This window comes from Momordica charantia, assembly GCF_013281855.1.
Source record: "Momordica charantia cultivar OHB3-1 chromosome 8 unlocalized genomic scaffold, Mcharantia_2.0 BLBB01000008.1, whole genome shotgun sequence".
NCBI lineage: Eukaryota > Viridiplantae > Streptophyta > Magnoliopsida > Cucurbitales > Cucurbitaceae > Momordica > Momordica charantia.
In genome coordinates this window covers 22,420,679-22,439,623 of record NW_028275166.1, presented here as the reverse complement: position 1 = coordinate 22,439,623, position 18,945 = coordinate 22,420,679, and the positions used below count along the sequence as shown (strand labels likewise).

The 18,945-nt window shown below is 35.4% G+C and overlaps 1 pseudogene; it reads right to left on the bottom strand.

Moving 5' to 3' along the window:
* Positions 1-7,341: 7,341 nt before the first annotated feature.
* Positions 7,342-18,945, bottom strand: part of LOC148209798 (uncharacterized) — a 29,133-nt pseudogene continuing 17,529 nt past the window's right edge.

Below are 18,945 nucleotides of genomic sequence, written 5' to 3'. Positions count from 1 at the left end.
TTCAACTAATCACGGGCCTAAAGTATAGTAGGCAGCCAATTCACAAGAACACTTACCCCGTTAGGCTTAGGATGTTGTACTTCGATGACAAAGTTGACATTTTACTAAGTGAGCTGAAGACGAAGTACATGCAGTTGCAGTTTGAAAATGACTTGGATGCGGTGAAGGTGTCAATGGTATTTTTTGTGGAGCTCGTGTTGTTTGGTAGGGAGAGGACTCTGAAATTCGACACGAGCCTATTAGGTGTTGTTGACGACTTAGAAGTATGTTGTAACTACGATTGGGGTGGGATGACTTTCAAGAAGACCATAAAAAGTCTTAAGCGAGCCCTAGTCAGAAAGGCGAAAGATGAGGGATTGAGAAAGACGTATAGTCTATACGATTTCCCATGGGACTCATTCATGGCCATGACACCGTTGCCGAATTTGGAATATGAGTTGAAGCCGATGCGGACGATCAAACCGGCTCTTCTTTGCAGGGCGGGTGTTCGGTTAAAGAGGCCTGAGATCCCAATCACACCATGGCGCATACGTAAAGTTTCATCCGCACAACAGTAGGAGGGAGATGGAGACTGTGGTATATTTTGTGTAAAGTTCTTTGTGTTGGGTGTGTTGCCCTAAACTCGTAGTTTGTATTTTGTAAAAACAAATGTCTATTTAATAAAGTTTTATTCAATAAATTTGTTGTTGAATCATAGCTTTGCATTGTCTAAAATCCAATAAACTAAACATCCAAGGTTATTTATGATGTAATCGGGACAGTATATATACTGGGTATATAGTTGATATACGGGGTATATATTTGATATACCCCTGATATATGAATGGATAATGTCCCGTGAATAACCTAAAGGGTCTATAGTATATGGATAAGGCTGGGTACCTTATCCTGACAACACTATGGATACGGCCCGCTCTGTAAAGGTTACAGACGACTCGATCCAGGTCGTTCGTGTGGAGACATGCGAGTGGGGGTATCCTATACAATGAGTTTGTATAAGACCGGACCGCGAAATAGGCAATCTTTAGATGTAACACCGTTAACTAATAGATTGCCATTTCTTAGGATGACCAGACAACTCATTCTCAATCCTGAGTGAGTTATGGACTCCTGCCCGTGAAGACTCGTTCTTTGATCTGTATGGGTGAGAGTGGCCCGAGTCGTCGACTCAACATTCCTACCATTTTGGGGACGAGACCGAGTGGGGAGCTGGGAACATAACTTCACAAGATGGAATTCACTCCTCCCCGACTTTAGGGAAGTAGGTGGGTGTTCCCTTAAATGCTGACTCCGGGATTTGAACAAGGGGCCCCACCCTCTCATTGGCCGAGAGGGACTTCCGGTTATTGGTTGGACCATAACCGGGTTGTTCATTAGAGGAGCAGTAGTGTTTAAGAAGTAAGATGTAACTCAGGGGTAAAATGGTAATTTGACCCAACTTGAGTTACGAACACTCGTGAAGGATTGACTCGTCATTAATGGTCGTATATCCATGGACACGAAAACATTCTGCAGTGAGAAGAGTGCAACTGCGGGTCTTTAGTGGAATGACCCGTAGTTAACGAATCTAGATTAACTCGGTCAATGAGTTTGACCGATTAATCTTGCATCGTTGGAGCTTCGGATCTGTAGGTCCATTAGGTCCCCTAGCTAGCTCATAATGGGTAAAACGAGGATCAAATTTTTTGGAAGAATTTGAATTGTTCAAATTACTTAAGGGATTATATGTATATTGATACATTATAATATATATAGTTAATTGTAAATTAAAACTATATATTATGAGAGATATTATTTGAATGAGATTCAAATAAAATTAATATGAATGAGATTCATATTAAAACTGTAGGTTAAAAATAATGTGCATAAGATGTACATTAAAACTATAGGTTATACGAGAGAAATGTTTTAGAATATGATTCTAATTTTATAATAAATAATTAAGTGTTAATTATTTATGTATATATATATTTATTAATTATTAATTGGATTAATAATTAATTATATTAATTAATTTGCTTAATTAATTATATATATATTATTAATTATTATATATATATTTTAATTATTATTATATATTATATATATATTAATATTAATATTATTATTATTATATTAACCCACCTGCAAAATTGCAGGGGAGTGAGGGGTTGCTGTGACGTGGGGAGATACCCCACGTCATTGTGCTTCTTCTTCAATGGTTGAAGAAAACAGAACATAATGATGAGAAAAGAAAAACTCCCAGATCTCTCTAAAAAATTCTCTCGATCTCTCCCTCTCTTCTATCAAGGTGCTACCACAAGCACGATCCCGAGACCCAAGAGGATAGCGAGGAAGATCCGGTGGTGGTGTTTGAGGGGAATTCACTGAAGAAAAGTTCTTCAAAGGTTTGAGTTTCCTCTGTATTTTCATTTTTTGAAATTCGATTTTATATCCCGAAAATCACCAACGAAAATCTGCTTCCGCTCCGGGATTCACATCCCTTTACTTTGAATACGATATGATGGATTCTAGATTAGATACCTTGACACAGGATAGGATGTTATTCTTTAGGTAGCAGTTCCCGGTACAGATATGGGCGAAAAAAATCCATATTCTGATGTTTTGGTGTTGTAACTTACCTAATTAGCGCGTTTTATTTGGTAAGTTCGAACGCTGATGTTTTAATCTCTTAACATGTTTGATGAATGATAGTGTTGACTGCTTAATGGTAGTTTGAGACTTCAAACTAACACATATTTGTGATTAGGATACATGTTTTAATACGGGTGAATTGAAATTAGTGACACTAAGTATTTGGGATAGTCTAAGACCAATTCATGGTTGAAATATATTAAACTCCCGGCCGTGAAATTTTACAGAAAGCACCTGAATTCGTCCATTGACACTTACCAATTCATGCTTAGATAAATCTCGGCCGTGTGTGACACAATTCACGGTCGGGAAAATTTCCAAAATTTTAGCTATAAGAGGAATCCCGATCATGAATTCGTCCATTGACGTCTGTGAAATATTCCAGAAAGCATTTTCTATCATAGACAGTCATAACAATTTTTACTGAATATTGAATGACTAAAGTACTGAATAAGCAAATAAAACACGTTTATAGTTATAAGTGGAGTACAACGTTTTACCCACAATCGACGTCTGGTCCAGTAGTTCTAAGTGGCTGGCGGCACGTTTTTCTATTGTGTCCCATGTTGCCACATCGACCAAATTTGTGGACTTGGCGAGTCTCCCTAGAGGACGATATTCGTACAGTTTGGCGTCGGCCAACACGTTTTACAAGTTTGGGTGGCTCCCTTTGAACTCCACAAAGTCCTTAGGTAAAATCCAGTCGTCTACATCGTCTGGGGTACACAGGTTCAGCATATGCAGTAATTAGAGTTTGGAGACTATATGCAGGTGAGCATAGTGTAACTTGTTCACGTTCCGAAGGGTTGTTGCTGCAATAGCATGGGAGCATGAGAACTGAAAGTAGTCAAACTGTTTACATCCACAGGTTCTTGTATTTAAATTCACACGCACCCTTTTTAGTCCATCGCTCACCTCCAACTCATGGTGGTCAATGGGTGTGATAGAGTTCAAGAAGTGCGGTTACTAGCAATGCACGTGCGTGTACAAGGACTGCATTCGTGGATTCCGCAACGTCGGATGTCATTTGGTGGTACCTCAATCCCGGTTGAAATGCACGTGTCTATTTATCAAAATCGATTCCTTCCTAGTACCTTTGGACCTCTGGAAATCCTGCAAGTTGGGAGAAATAGTACCTGAACTCTGATTTTTAGAATGAAATTTTCTTGAATAACATCGTTCTTGAACATGTCCTTTAAATTTGTGGACAAGTGCTGCATGCACATTCCGTGGGACACGTTCGGAAAAATCTCCCTAATGGATTTTGTAATGGTCACGTGCCAGTCAGATACAAATAATAACCCATCAACCTCTCCAATACAACGTTTCACCATTTGCAGAACGCAAGAGGATAGATTTGGTTGTTACCGTCAACATAAGAAGCAATAAGGATAATACCTCTATATTTACCCTTTAGATGTGCACCATCTATCACTAACACTGGGCGGATACAACTGGAGAACTCTCTGATACAGCAAACTTTGAAATGATGAATGAGTCACCACCACGAATGCTCTTTCCACGCAGACCCCATTTGCAACCTTCCTCCATACATCCGACGGTGTACAATGTATTCATCGATTTTTTACCTTAAATTCAAAATTAAGCTTCATAACCAACACAGACAGTATAAAGCGTAGTTCTTCATTCAAACGGAAAACACCCTTAACAGCATCTCACCTATAGACTTAGCCACATCACCAGTTATGACATTCTACATTGGACGAGAAACTAATCCTTCAAATGTGGGCTCAGGTGCGTTGACACTCACTGGATGCGACTCATTTACAGGTTGACCTTCATTCTCAAAATGTTTTGCGATGACATCCTGGTTCGTTGTGATACTCATTCCCACCATCGTTATGCAAGTCCATTCCAACATCCCCGTCATCAACCCCATCCTCAATTTGATTCTCGTCATAATCGTACTCATCGACGCTCTGCATGTCATACTCAACATCATTATCGTACAATTCCCCATAATATGGTGATTCGTCATTGCCTTGATTATATGGGACAATGTTATTGGTCAGCAGTGTAATACGTGGGACAAATAAGGGGGGACAAGCATCATCCAAGGGAGAGTGAATAGAATGTGACGGGTAAAAACAAGGATCAGCCTGACTTGGGTAGTATGGGAATGAAGACGATGTCTGCGTTTCCAAAAAAATATTTCCTCGGTTGCTACCACTAACATATGTTGTTTTCGGCAGGACAGTTATATACAAGGGCACCTGAGGAGGACCTGGAGGGTCATTCAAGTAAAATCTCCAACTGGCATCATCAAATATGTGGTAGTTTGGGACTTCGTGTTGAAAACAAAGTCTATATACACACTGTATCACAATGTCAAATTGGTCAGGATCAATTCTAGTAAGCCTGTGCAGATCACTTACTAGGTTGGTAAATGTTATCATTTCATCAACTTCAAGACCACTCATAACGCCACCTATGTACATCGTACCAGCCTTATTCCACTTGTCACAGTATATCACAAATATTCGACGCATTCTAAATAAATTTACATCACACAACAATTAGTTACATCAACTTTGCAAATCCAGTCCAATAATACAAACAGCCGAGTTAACATATAAAAAAATTAATTTACATTCACGGTCGAGGTAACTTCCAACCATGAGCTGGAGTGATTATCTCACAACCATGACCGGGAATTGTATAACCACGGCCTGGAATCGTATAACCACGACCGTGAATCGTATAACCAAGCCAGGGAATCAACCATTATATAAAAGTTTCTTCATTTTTCGTAACATTAACCTTCATAATGCATAAAAAATAATACTCTGAACAAATAAAAAACTAATCTCGTTGAACCTATCGAAAATGAAAAAATAGCTTTCTTTCAAGTGTTGAAGGTGTTAAAAATGTTGCAAAAGATGTGGGACTTCTTAAAAAAAAACGTGCAACATGTGAATAAGGACAATAAGAACTGAAAAAGGAAGGTCTTTTTTTCTCTGATATCAGTTCGAATGTAGGAGAATGTGTTTAATAAAAGTACAGAATGTGTTTAATGAAAGTACAACAATTTGGTGGGGGAAATAAATACATCGGTTGTAAGGAAATTAAATCCCGACCGTGTAGCATTTCAACCCCGGTTGTGAATTAATTAACTTTAAGCGGTACTCGTCCTTTCTTCTGTCAAAAGTGAAGGGCATGTCCATCTTTACACACTCTCTAAACTGTAAGAAAAAGTAAATTGGGTCAGAAAAGTTAAAAATTAGATTTTAGGTAGTTTGAGCAAATTAAGGACTATTTTGGGTCAAATCTGTCAATTTTCCCTTGGTTTGGCATCTAAATGGATAGAAAATGATTTCATATGGAAATGGAAATAAAATGATTCTAAATCTTTGAAATTAAAATTTAAGGTCAACTTGATATATGGTAAAAAAAACCCTACATTTTGATTTTCATTTGATTTTAATCTAATATAAATGTGATATACTACTGAAAGGGAGCATTGTTCAAAACCAAGATCGATATATAACTCAATAGGAATGAGCTTAATTAGTAGCAAAATAGTTTATCTGAAGGAGTGGTGTCATCTTAAAGTGTGTTTCGAAAATGGTTGAACAGTATAAAAAATCGAGGGAAAAAAATATTGTTCAAAATAACACACAAAATCAAAAATCCATTTATGGGTATGTAAAATATACCATTGCGAATCCTAGATTATTTATGAATAGATTAACCAAAATACAAGACCAAACAAACCTCGACTTTGAGGGGAGGCCGTCGACGAGAATGGAATAAAGCAGGGGTGATCAAACCAAGCCGAAAAATCGATCCGACCGACTAAAACCGACCGAACCGAGTCGGTCGGTCGGTTTATAGAATGAGTCGATCGGTGTCAGTTTTTCCCTATAAAAAACCGACCAGTCGGTTGGTCGGCTCTTCCAATATCATAGGAACCGACCGACCGACTTATTTTTTTTTAAAAAAAAGAAAAACATATTCCAGTATTACACCCAAGAAAGCTCAAGAATCGAAGAAAAATGAATGGAAAAAGAATGGTGGTGAAAGCAAAGAGAACAAAAACGAGGGAGAGAAATTGGGATGAAAAAAAGAAGGGGAGAAAAGAAAGGGAAAAATAAATTCAAAAGAAAGAATATTGAAAAGGAAAAAAAAAAAGAGTGGCTGATGACTAGCCACGTTAGTTAAAGTGTGAAATAAAATTAAAGAAAAAAAAAACAAAATTGCTCCACATGATTCACGTGATTCTTTTAATTATTTCTTTTTTTCTTTTTACCCATTTTTCTTCCCACCGACATGGCACACTAGTAGCCATTTCTTTGTATCCCCTTTTCAATTTCTCTCTCTTTCTTTTCTTCCTCCCACTCTTCTCTTTTCCATTTCTCATTTTCGTTCTCTCTCCACATTTCTTCTCTTTCTTCCTCCATCTTCTTCCGCTCTTCCCTTTCTTCTCTTTCTTCATTTGTCTGTTTCTCCCGTTCTTCCCTCTTCAAATCACTGTGTTTGAGTCCCCAACACTCATTTTCCATCTCCTTTTCGAGTTTAGTATTTAGTCCAAACCGACAAAATCGACCGACCGAATAGTCAGTTAAACAGTCGGTTTGTACAAAAGGGTAAAAAAAAATTCCCGACCGATCGAAACCAACAAGGTCTGATTTTGACTGATTCCGACCGACCGATGCTCACCCCTAGCATAAAGGACTGCACTGTTTGCTACGACGAGAACGGACTGCACGCTCTGCTACGACTGCTACCGGCGACGAGAACGAAGGAGATGCCGGAAAAAATGTTGTTCGGAGAAGGAGAAATTGGCGGCAGAAGAAACTGCAGAAGAAAAAGTGGAAAAACCGAAAGGATAAACGAAGAATAAACCGAAATGATTTCTTTTGAAACTGTCGGCGGGAGAAAAAGAGATTTTTGGGATTTTTTTTTTGGAAAGTTTGAATGGTCATAAAATAAGGGATTTGAAATCTAACCTACCAAATAAACTATTTTAATTTTCATAAATTTATTAATATTTAGGTGTAATTAAAGAAGGATATAAAGGTAAATTGATTATGGGTACCATCTTACATAAGGCTATTCTAAGACAAAAGTGTAAATTTTGTACATTCAATCCAGTTACGTAATTATAATCTCTAAATAGGCTATCAATGTACTAATCCCCTCTATTTATAGGGAGGTTTCCACAGGTTTGGTGGGCTGTTGGCCTTGAGTGATTTTGGACTCAACTCATGGATTGGGCTCTATTCGGGTTATGAGCCCAATTTAATTTCAAAATATTTGACTTGGATATTTTTGGACCCAACCCAACTCTTTAAGTTAATTTAAATTTATTTAAATTTAAATATCAATCCATCCGATCTCATGGTAATTTGGGTTTTGGGCCAAGTTTGTGAACCAAATTGATTACAGGTCAAATTCTCATATGACCCAATTAAACCAATAAAATTCAACACAGGGGCCCAATGAGAGACATGTGACATATTTCAATTGTCAATTTATCTTTAATTTTAATTTAGGGTTAAATATATAATTAATACCAAAATAAAATAGATAATGACGTGGCTGCTTATGATTAGCCCAAAATTTGTGGTTCTACAGAAGCCACTCACCCGAAGGACACGTGGACCTCTCCGAAATTCGCCGCCAACAATGATAAATAAATTTCATCTCATATAACATTAATTATATAATTGTCTTTCAAAAAAAATATTAAAGTTAAAATGAAATTTATATTTAATATTAATAACTTTTCTTCTTGAAAAAGGTCTTATATTGATATGAATTCAACATAATAACAAAAAAAAAAATTAATATATACGAAATTATATAAAAAAAACAAAATATAAATTAATAAAAACAAATTTATTATATAATTTATATGAATATATTAGTAAGGGCATTTTTTGAACATTACATAAATTTACAACATTCCAAAAATAAATCCTAAAAAATAAACATAGCTATCCAAATATTCTCATCCTTATAAATTTTCGTACAAAACAAAGATGAATATCTGAAGATGTTAAACATCTAAAATTTTGAGCATCTAAAATTCCCCAACTAAGCTCAAAGAATGAGTGAGGTATATGAGATTAACTCTTGGGGAATTATGCAACTGATTTTCAAGGTTGTTTATCCAGAGAAACTGGATCATTTTAACTCTTATTCATACCAAATCTTTAGAAACTATTAAATCTCTTATTGTTCAAGATATTTGTCAAATGATATCCTTGAACTCTTATCTTTCTCTTTCCTTTCTTCTAGGAAGAAGGAAGCTCACCGTTTTTCTTCATCATTAAGCTTTGTTGAAAAATCATGATTTCTATCCTTAGTTCTAATGTCAAAAGTTGTTCTCTTGTATTCAACATTTTTGTCAGTTACAAGGCTGAGGTTATGAAACAGTTTAATCAAACGAGATGCACAATGCTAATAAATTACCTTTGATGGTTCTCTAAACTTGTACATGAGATACATCTAAAAAAGCATCCCCAACCAAACCTGATATGGTTGAGAAATCACCTTGATGCATATATCTCCTATCAAGTGAAGACATTCATTAAAAAGAAAAAGAAAACATAAGCAAAGAAAAAAAAAAGAAAATAGTTGACATGTTTCCTCCAATGTTGACAATACTTTTTTCATTTGATTCTTTACTAAATATTTGCTAATAAAAATGACGAGAGTAGACAAATGATAATATATTTGTAAAATAATGGAAAGACTTTTTGGGATTTTTTTTAAATAATGTTTTTATTTAAACTTATTTTTAAAATAATGCTACATTAAATAAAATTAAAGAAAAAATACTTCTTTTGAAACTTATTCCAAAAACAATGCTTTTGGAAGTAGTCCCCCACTTGGTCGTCTCTTGAAGAGACGGTCATGACACTTTTAGTAGTTAGTCGTCTCAGACGACCATAAGAACGTGGAGCTTTATTGGCACCACGTCTGATTTTTAAAAAAAATCAAAACATGGTCGTCTCTTGTTGGTCACGGTCGTTTCTTCACGGGACGAATTGGGTTTTTAGGAAATAATAAGTATTATTATTTATTATATATTAAAAAGTAGACATTTGTTTAGGATACTAATTAGTGGCACAGTGGATGACTTGAAAAACACCGGATCCCGAGAAGAGTTGAAGATGGTGCAAGATCGAATCCTCTTACCTTACTTCGAATGGAAGCTTAGCCCGCCTCACTTGCTTTCTTTACTGCATAAGGACATAAATGAAGTCAACAAATTTCCTTCTAACTAGCGACTGAGAGTAAGCAAGCTACCTTCATTCAACGATTTGTGGTTGAGTCAATAACATGCTCTAGGTCGGGAATCTTTGCTCTTCTCTTTGGCATTTCCGCTTCCTGCATTCTTTTTCTCGACTAATTTTAGTCTTTCAGTAGTGAAACACGATTTCAGTATTCAATCTATCCCCCTCGTTCTAGAGTTCAGGACTGATTTTCTATGGTTTCTTTTCCTTAAACTTCAGCTCTCTTTAAGCTCTCTTCTAGGGGATTTTTTCTTCTTGGTCTAGTAACAAGTCTCGATAAGCTGTTGCAATCAGGCAATTCGTTAAAAGAAATATCTGATAATAATAATAAATTGGTCAACATTAAAAACGTAATAAGAAATGAGAAACACATCAATCAAAGCTTGAACACGAGAATTCTTGAATATAAGGTGAGTACAAATTCACTACACCATAGCTGACTTTAACTAAAAAGATGATTATATACAATAATTAAGGTGATTACAAATCCAATAAAAACTATAATAAATATGTATGTATATATATATATATATATATATATATATATTTATATTTATACACAATTTATTAAAAATAATATAAATAATATATAAAATATAATGATATAATAATTATAAGTAAAGTGTTGATTAACAATATAAAGAAAAAAGAAATGCATTTGCAATTTATTAAAAATAATATTTTTTTGAAATATATTAAAATATAAATAATAAATAATCATAATATATAAAATATAATAATTATAATAATGTATTGTTGTATTGTTTTAAAATAATAATAACAATAATAACTAAAAAGTTGATTAATAGTAAAAGAAATATAATAATAATAATAATGTATTGTTGTATTCTTTTAAAATAATAATAATAATAATAAATAAAAAGTTGATTAATAGTAAAAGAAAAGAACCTGGATTCGAACCCATAAAGGGAAAAAAGAAAACTGTACCATCATCTACTGCGCCACTAATTGGTATCACATATAAACCTCTACTTTTTAAATATAATATATAATTATAATTATTATTTTCTTAAGAATCCAAGTCATCCCATGAAGAAACAGCCGTGAAATGCGGTCCAACACATGGTTGTCCCTTCAAGAGGCGACCATGTCTTGATTTTTTTTAAAAAAATCAGACGTGGCGCCAATAAAGCGTCACGTCCTTATGGTCGAGAGACGACCAACTACTAAAAGTGGCACGGTCGTCTCTTCGAGAGACGACCAAGTGGGGAACTAATTCCAAAGGCAGAGTTTCAAAATAAGCATTTTTTTCTTTAATCTTATTTAATGCAGCATTATTTTAAAAGTAAGTTTAAATAAAAACGTTATTAAAAAAAATCTAGACTTTTTTGTTCTCTCAAGTGACATTACTTGCACCACCATTTTTCAAAAAAAAAAAATCATGTTCATATCATGGTTAAAAATAAATAAATAAAAAATAAAAATCATGCATACATGTTGCATTCATCTAGTTTTATCATGCATGTCATTATATCATGCATTCATTGGTTAAATCAAGGGAACAAAAGAAGAGTGTTTTATACATTTCCCAATTACATTCTCACTTTGCAAGGTTAATAAAAAAAAATCTTTGCTTAATTCATGACATAGGGACAATGCACATTTACAAATTCACACATCATTCTTGTAAACTTCATTTACATGATAAGTAATGCATACTACCTTTGGAACTTTTCATTTGCATGAAAGTGCACATCTCATGTATTTAGGCATGTTTAGGAGGATTTCTAAACCATGCACTTAGGTAAAGAACTTCCTAATAAATCAAATCACTTTACCTTTTTGGAAAAATTGCATTTTAATTTTTTTATTATTAAATTGAACCCGATCCAAGATCGAGATCGAAGCCCTAGTAAAATGCAGGTCCAATGCATTTCTATCTTTTTTGGTTAAATCGAACCTGATCCAAGATCGAGGTTGAAGCTTGCGTAAAGTGCAAGTCCACTCATTTTCATATTTTCTGGTTAAACAGAACCCGATCCAAGATTGAGGTCGAAGCCCACGTAAAGCGGAGGTCTAGTGCATTTTCATCTTTTCCGATTAAATTGGACCCGATCCAAGATCGAAGTTGAAGCCCGCGTAAACTGCAAGTCCAGTGCATTTTTCATCTTTTTTGGTTAAATCGAACCTGATCTAAGATCGAGGTCTAAGCCCGCGTAAAGCGTAGGTCTAGTGCATTTTCATCTTTTCTGGTTAAATCGAACCCGATTTGAGATCGAGGTCGAAGCCCACGTAAAGCGAAGGTCCAGTGCATTTTCATCTTTTCTAGTTAAATCAAACCCAATCTAAGATCGAGGTCAAATCCTATGTAAAGCGCAGGTCTAGTGCATTGTCATCTTTTTTGGTTAAATCAAACCGAATCCAAGATTAAGGTAAAAGTCCACATAAAACGCAGGTCCAGTGCATTTCCATCTTTTCTGGTTAAATTGAAACCGATCCAAATCAACGTTGAAGCCCCCGTAAAGCACATGTCTAATCATTTTTCATCTTTTATGGTTAAATCGAACCCGATATAAGATTGAGGTCTAAGCCCGCGTAAAGCGCAGGTTCAGTGCATTGTCATCTTTTTTGGTAAAATCGAACCCGATTTGAGATTGAGATCGAAGTCCACGTAAAACGCAGGTCTAGTGCATTTCCATCTTTTCTAGTTAAATTGAACCCGATCCAATATCAACGTTGAAGCCCGCGTAAAGCATAGGTCTAGTCATTTTTCATCTTTTATGGTTAAATCGAACCCGATCTAAGATCGAGGTTGAAGCCCATGTAAAGTGTGAGTCTAGTGTATTTTCATCTTTTATGGTTAAATCGAACCTGATCCAAGATCGAGGTCAAAGCCTGCGTAAAGCACAGGTCCAGTGCATTTTCATCTTTTCTGGTTAAATCGAACCTGATCCAAGATCGAGGTCGAAGCCCGCGTAAAGCGCTGGTCCATTGCATTTTCATCTTTTCTAGTTAAATCGAACATGATCCAAGATCGAGGTTGAAGCCTGTGTAAACCGCAGGTATAGTGCATTTTTATCTTTTCTAGTTAAATCGAACCCGATCAAAGATCGAGGTCAAAGCCCGCGTAAAGCGTAGGTCCAACACATTTTTCATCTTTTCTGGTTAAATCTAATTCGATCCAAGATCGAAGTCGAAGCCCACGTAAAGTGTAGGTCCAATGCATTTTCATCTTTTTTGGTTAAATCAAACTCGATCCAAGATCGAGGTCGAAGCCTGTGTCAAGCTAGGTTTGTCACATCTTATCTTATCTTTGGTTAAATCAAACCCGATCCAAGATCGAGATCGAAGCCTGTGTTAAAGTTAGGTCCGTTGCATTTTATCTCATTTTCGGTTAAATCGAACTTGATCCAATATCAAGGTCGAAGCCTGTGTAAAAGGCAGGTTCATTGCATTTTATTTGATCTTTGGTTAAATCTAATCTGATCCAAGATCGAGGTCGAAGCCTGTGTAAAAGTCAAATCTGTTGCATTGTACCTCATCTTCGGTTAAATCGAACTCAATCAAAGATCGAGGTCGAAGCATGTGTAAAAGCCAAGTCCGTTACATTTTATCTCATCTTCGGTTAAATTGAACCTGATCCAAGATCAGGGTCGAAGCTTGTGTAAAAAGCCAGATCTGTTGCATTTTATCTCATCTTCGGTTAAATCAAACCTGATTCAAGATTGAGGTCGAAACTTGTGTAAAAATTCAGGTCTGTTGCATTTATCTCATCTTCGGTTAAATCAAACCTGATCCAAGATCGAGGTCGAAACCTGTGTAAAAGTCATGTCCGTCTCATTTTATTTTATCTTAGGTTAAATGAAACTCGATCAAAGATCGAGATCGAGCCTTGCGTTAAGCTATGTCTGTCACTTATCTTTCCAGCCTTTAAATAAAATTTTCGCCTTCCAAATACTTTGTCTTTTTGTCTTTGTCTAACTGTTTCAGTTTTTTAAGAATACACAGAGGGGGTAAGCTATAGATACAATATTTGGTTACCTCAAATTATTATTCTCTTTTTTTTTATTATTATGTTTTATAAAAAAAAGTTGATATTGGTTTTTATATGTTTTTTTAATTATTTTTTTAAAAAGAAAAAAGGAAAATAACTAAAAGCATTAAATAAATATAAATTGATTTTGTTTTTTTAATAGAAAAGTAAGCATTTCTTTAAATGGTAAGGTTTTTTTTATTTTAAAGTGAGTTTTTTTAAGTGGATCAAAGTTAATTAATAAAAAGTTTCCAATTTTGAAAGTTTCTTAGTCGAGTGTTATACATGTGGTTTAGTTCTTCTCATTTTTTTTCTCTAAATTCAGTTTTGGACTTCCTAAAAATACATTTTTTTTACCTATATAAAGGGAGTGTTTAATTCTTTGAAGGGGAGATGGAAGAAACCAAATGGAGAAAGAAGTCTTTCCACTTTATGGGAAAACCCACCATGGCCCACCATCTCTCTCTCTAAAAAAGACTCTTTCGTCCTCTCTCGCGCATAAACCAGTTACCTCCTGTTGGGTGTGTTATCCTAAATTTGTAGTTCGTAATTATGTAAAAACAAATTTATATTCAATAAAGTTTTGGTTTCATATTCAATCAATTTGTTGTTGAATTTATAGCACTACATTGTCCAAATCCAATAAACTAAACATCCAAGGTTATTATCATGTAACCAGGACAGTATATATACTGGGTATATATTTGATATACCCTTGATATACAAGTGGATAATGTCCCGAGAATAACCTAAATGGTCTATAGTATTTGGTACCTTATCCTGACAACTCTGTGGATACGACCCGCTTTGTAAATGTTACAGACGACTTGATTCAGGTCGTTCGTGTAGAGACATGCGAGTCGGGGTATCATATACAATGAGTTTGTATAAGACCGGATCGCGAAATAGACAATCTTTATATGTAACATCGTTGATTAACAGATTGCTATTTCATAAGATGACCAAACAACTCATTCTCAATCCTGAGTGAGTTATGGACTCCTGCCCGTGAGGGCTCGTCCTTTGATCTGTATGGGTGAAAGTGGCCCAAGTCGCCGACTCAACATTCCTACCATTTTGAAGATGAGACCGAGTGGGGAGCTGGGAACATAACTTCATTAGATGGAATTCACCCCTCCCCAACTTTAGGGATTAGATGAGTGTTCTCTTTAGTGCTGAGAATAAGGAGTCCCACCCTTGTATAACTTTCCAATATTTTCGAGGGGATTAATTTTCTTAATGGCCTTGGTGCTGTTAATTCACGTTTTATCTTAAGATGTGAATTAATAAAAGATGAGACATTTAAAATAAAAATAGTTCTTTTAGACCAAATAAATATAATAGGATAATTTATGACAAAATTTGGTAACCTTTTTCAAACGGGTGTTATAGGGTGCTAACATGTTCCTTACGCTCAATTGACTCACGAACAAAAATTTGTTTTTCGCATACCATTTTTCATTTTTTAGGTGACCAATCACACCTCGTGGATGATTAGTAACGACTCCAAACTCTTATCTCAAAAGAGGCCCTTTAGGGGATGACACAAGCTGCTCCGCATCGTGATGACATTGTGACATACGAAAATAGAGAATTGGAGGAGTTTTGTTATAAATGGAAGGATTTATAGATTATTATTGATTGGAGAAAACTCGAGGAATAAATCAGATGCAGCCCACTAAAGAATGAATTCTAAAAATTTGAATACATCATATTGAATATGTGGAAACCAAATATGTTAACTTTTGAGTAAATATTAAATCTAATTATTTAAATAAAACGCAAATCCCATTAAATCAAATAGTATTAATTGAAGGCAAATGTAGGATAAACAAAAACAATATTTCAAATACTATAATAATGAAAACAAAGACAATTTGTGAAATATAGTTTATATTTTGACCTACAGAAGACAATTCCTCTTAAAAAAAAAGTAGTTCATTTGAATAAATTGAAAACGTTTTTAGATCATATATGTCAATTTCCTTATTGTTGAGAGAAAATTGATAAAATTGACTTAAAAAATTTTCGACATGGTTCAAATGACCTAAGCTTTCAAAATTATTTTTCTGACTTAAATCAATATTTTATTTAATTCAAAAAATTTGAAATTATAATTATGTCCCCTCTCTTCTCTTCCCTCCTCCACTTATTTCTCTTCCATTCTCAAACTTCTCTTGTCTTCTCTTCCCAATTTCCATTTTCTCATGTAAAATTTCCTCACTCACATTTTTTAAAAGCAATTGCATATATGATATGAGCGGGGAGGGGCCTCTGATTCGAACCCTTCATCCCAAAAGATTGAGAGGATTATTATTTTTTTTAAGGAAAGGTTAAAAATTCGCTTCACCTAACTTGTAGTTCGCACTCTACTTTGAAATTTGTTTTGTTTTATCTTGGTATGTTTAGTTTTTTCTTAGGCAAATTATTTGAAGAATGATCTTGCCGAAAACTTCGGGCAGAACTCATGCGAAGTTGCTCATTTTTTTTTTTGGAATTTGTATGTTTCCTCGGGCTCAATTTTTTTTTTTGGAATTTGAGGAATGTTACAGAGGCAAGAATGTGGAAACTTGTGCGTGTTTTTGCACAAGTTATGGTGCAAAATGATAACTCGTGCGAAACTTTAGGGGCGTCCCCAAGTTTTGTACAAGTTTGTTGAACATGTCTTTTACTTGGGCAAAAATTTGGGTGGGTTGTAGGCCAAGGAACAAAAACAGTAGCTTTGTAAATTCATCTCGATTGACGTGTCAGAAAAAAACTCATTTAGGTTAGAAAAAATAAGTTTTCAAACGATGAGTCATTTGTGAAAACTTTTTAAAGTTATTTCTACCAATTTCCCATTGTTGAGCCTATATCAAGCCCACCAAAGATCTAGTGTGGATGTTGCACACCAGCATGCTCAAACGCTCTAGAATAGCCATGTGCGCACTGTTTGATTGTATATATTGTTGTGTGCTTTTGTTTGTCTAGTTGTCCCCACACGCCTGTGTTCGTCCCATGCATGCGACACTCGCTTGCGTGCGTCTGCATCCTACATATGTGCGCGATCACCAACCTTGCCTACCATGCTAGGCAATTACTTGCATGTTCACAAGACGCTAACCACCCAATAGCTCTCGTATGCCTTGTGCGTGCTTTACTTCATGCTTGGCCACATGTGCTGCTGCCTTACCTTGCCCTCCTCTTTTGAGTTTGCTACCCCACTTCACTCTGACAATGGCCCGTGCATGGTCCATTAAGCCATGTCACATATTTCAAGCTACGACATCTCCATGTGCTAATCTCCACCCTGAGTTAGGCCCACCTTGAGTTAGGCCCACTTGTCAAAATCCTACCCAAACTGTTAGAATTAAAATATCTTATTATTAATTTTGTTTTTTATTTCATACAGGTCGCATGAAGAATCTTTTCCATTCTTCGGTTACGTGTGGGAAGATAGAAATAAAATAAATGTCATTTTAGGTGTTCACTTAATTTTGTTAGGTAAATGTGCTTTTCTGATAGCATTCAAAGTTCTTTATTTTGGGGGTAGGATTTTAGGTGTATGGTAATATTTGGGCTTCGGGGGTGACCCTTAGCCCCATGGTTGTATTTGGTTTCTTTTTGGAGGAGAATGATGGATTGTTAGTGTGGACGATTTGGAAGATATAGTTGGAGGCGCTCAATATCTTCGCGCTTTGGGATCTGCCTGTCATTCTCGTGTGCGAAAACAACCATTGTAAGAATTTAGTGAAAAAATTCAACCTCAAATTGGAGTTGGAGTTTTTTCACTGTATCTATTCGTCACGTTCTTGATTGATTTAGTTTCATTTTGGTTGGATTTTTGTTAGACGGTATGGGGACTGCTGAGTGGAGAGCAGCGAAGAGTCCATCTTATTATAAACGTGGGGACTACGTTCCTGGATTGAAAGTGAGGCTTCTCTATCCATGTTTTTTTAATTGCTAAATATATACTATTGATGCTGATTATCTCAATTTCCTTTTCTCGTCTTGTCAAAGTTTTCGCTTCTTTAAGAAATGTTGTGGTGGTTTGTTTGATACTTGAGTCTTGAATATAGTTATCAAAAATCCTTTGGGAAGATAATATACAAAAATCTAATTAAGTCATGAACATGGGGTGCGAAGTTTCCACTGGGGATACATTATCTACTTATATAACTCTATATATCTTATTTTTTTCCCACATGATTTACTCCAAAGACTTATCTGCCATATTCTCGATGCACTATGACTATAATGTCTTGAGTTCAAATTGAGAGCAAAGAGGCTGACACTTCCCCTTTGTATCTGCCTATCCGGGCATGAGTGTGGTGGTTGTATCTGTGTGCTTTTCACTTCTGATAAACCATGACATAATGTTAACAAGTTTCTGCTTCTTTGTGGAGAGGGGTTTCCATGGCAAGTGCCTTCACTTAAATATTGTCCTAGTTGTCTTTTGCAGGTTATCAAAGAGGTCCAACCTTCATTTTCTTTAAGCATATTTGACTAAATTAGTATTTGGTGCAATGATGTTCGCCTCTTGTCCTCTCTTTTCATCAATGAATTGTTTCTTATCAAAAAAAAAGTCTAAAATAAAAATTGATAGAACTTAGAGGCCAATAGACACATGTTAATAATTTAGTTATTTTTTAGTTACCCAATTATTGAGCTAGAGAGCAGAGTATATGGTTGATAGTATTGGTTGATTGTTATGGTAGTGTCAAGACTTTGACTTACACGGTTAGAAGATATTGCTCGGGACACCATGGAATCGTGCGACTTGACATGCTTCCTCAAGGCATCTTTTGTTGTAGAAGCTATAACAGTTGACCCCTGCAAACATTTAGATTTACATAAACCACAAGTAAACAAGCATTGACAATCAAAGACTATAAGTTGCATACTAGAAGAGCAAAGAAAGTCACATTGCACAAACATTATTTTCTTCTATTAAAATTTCTAAGTTTAGAAGATAATATGAAATCAACTTACAACATCTTTTGATACAAGAGCTTCTCTTGATCTCTTCTTTATGGCAGCCTGGTCAGAAGGTGAGTACATAAAGACAGTCCA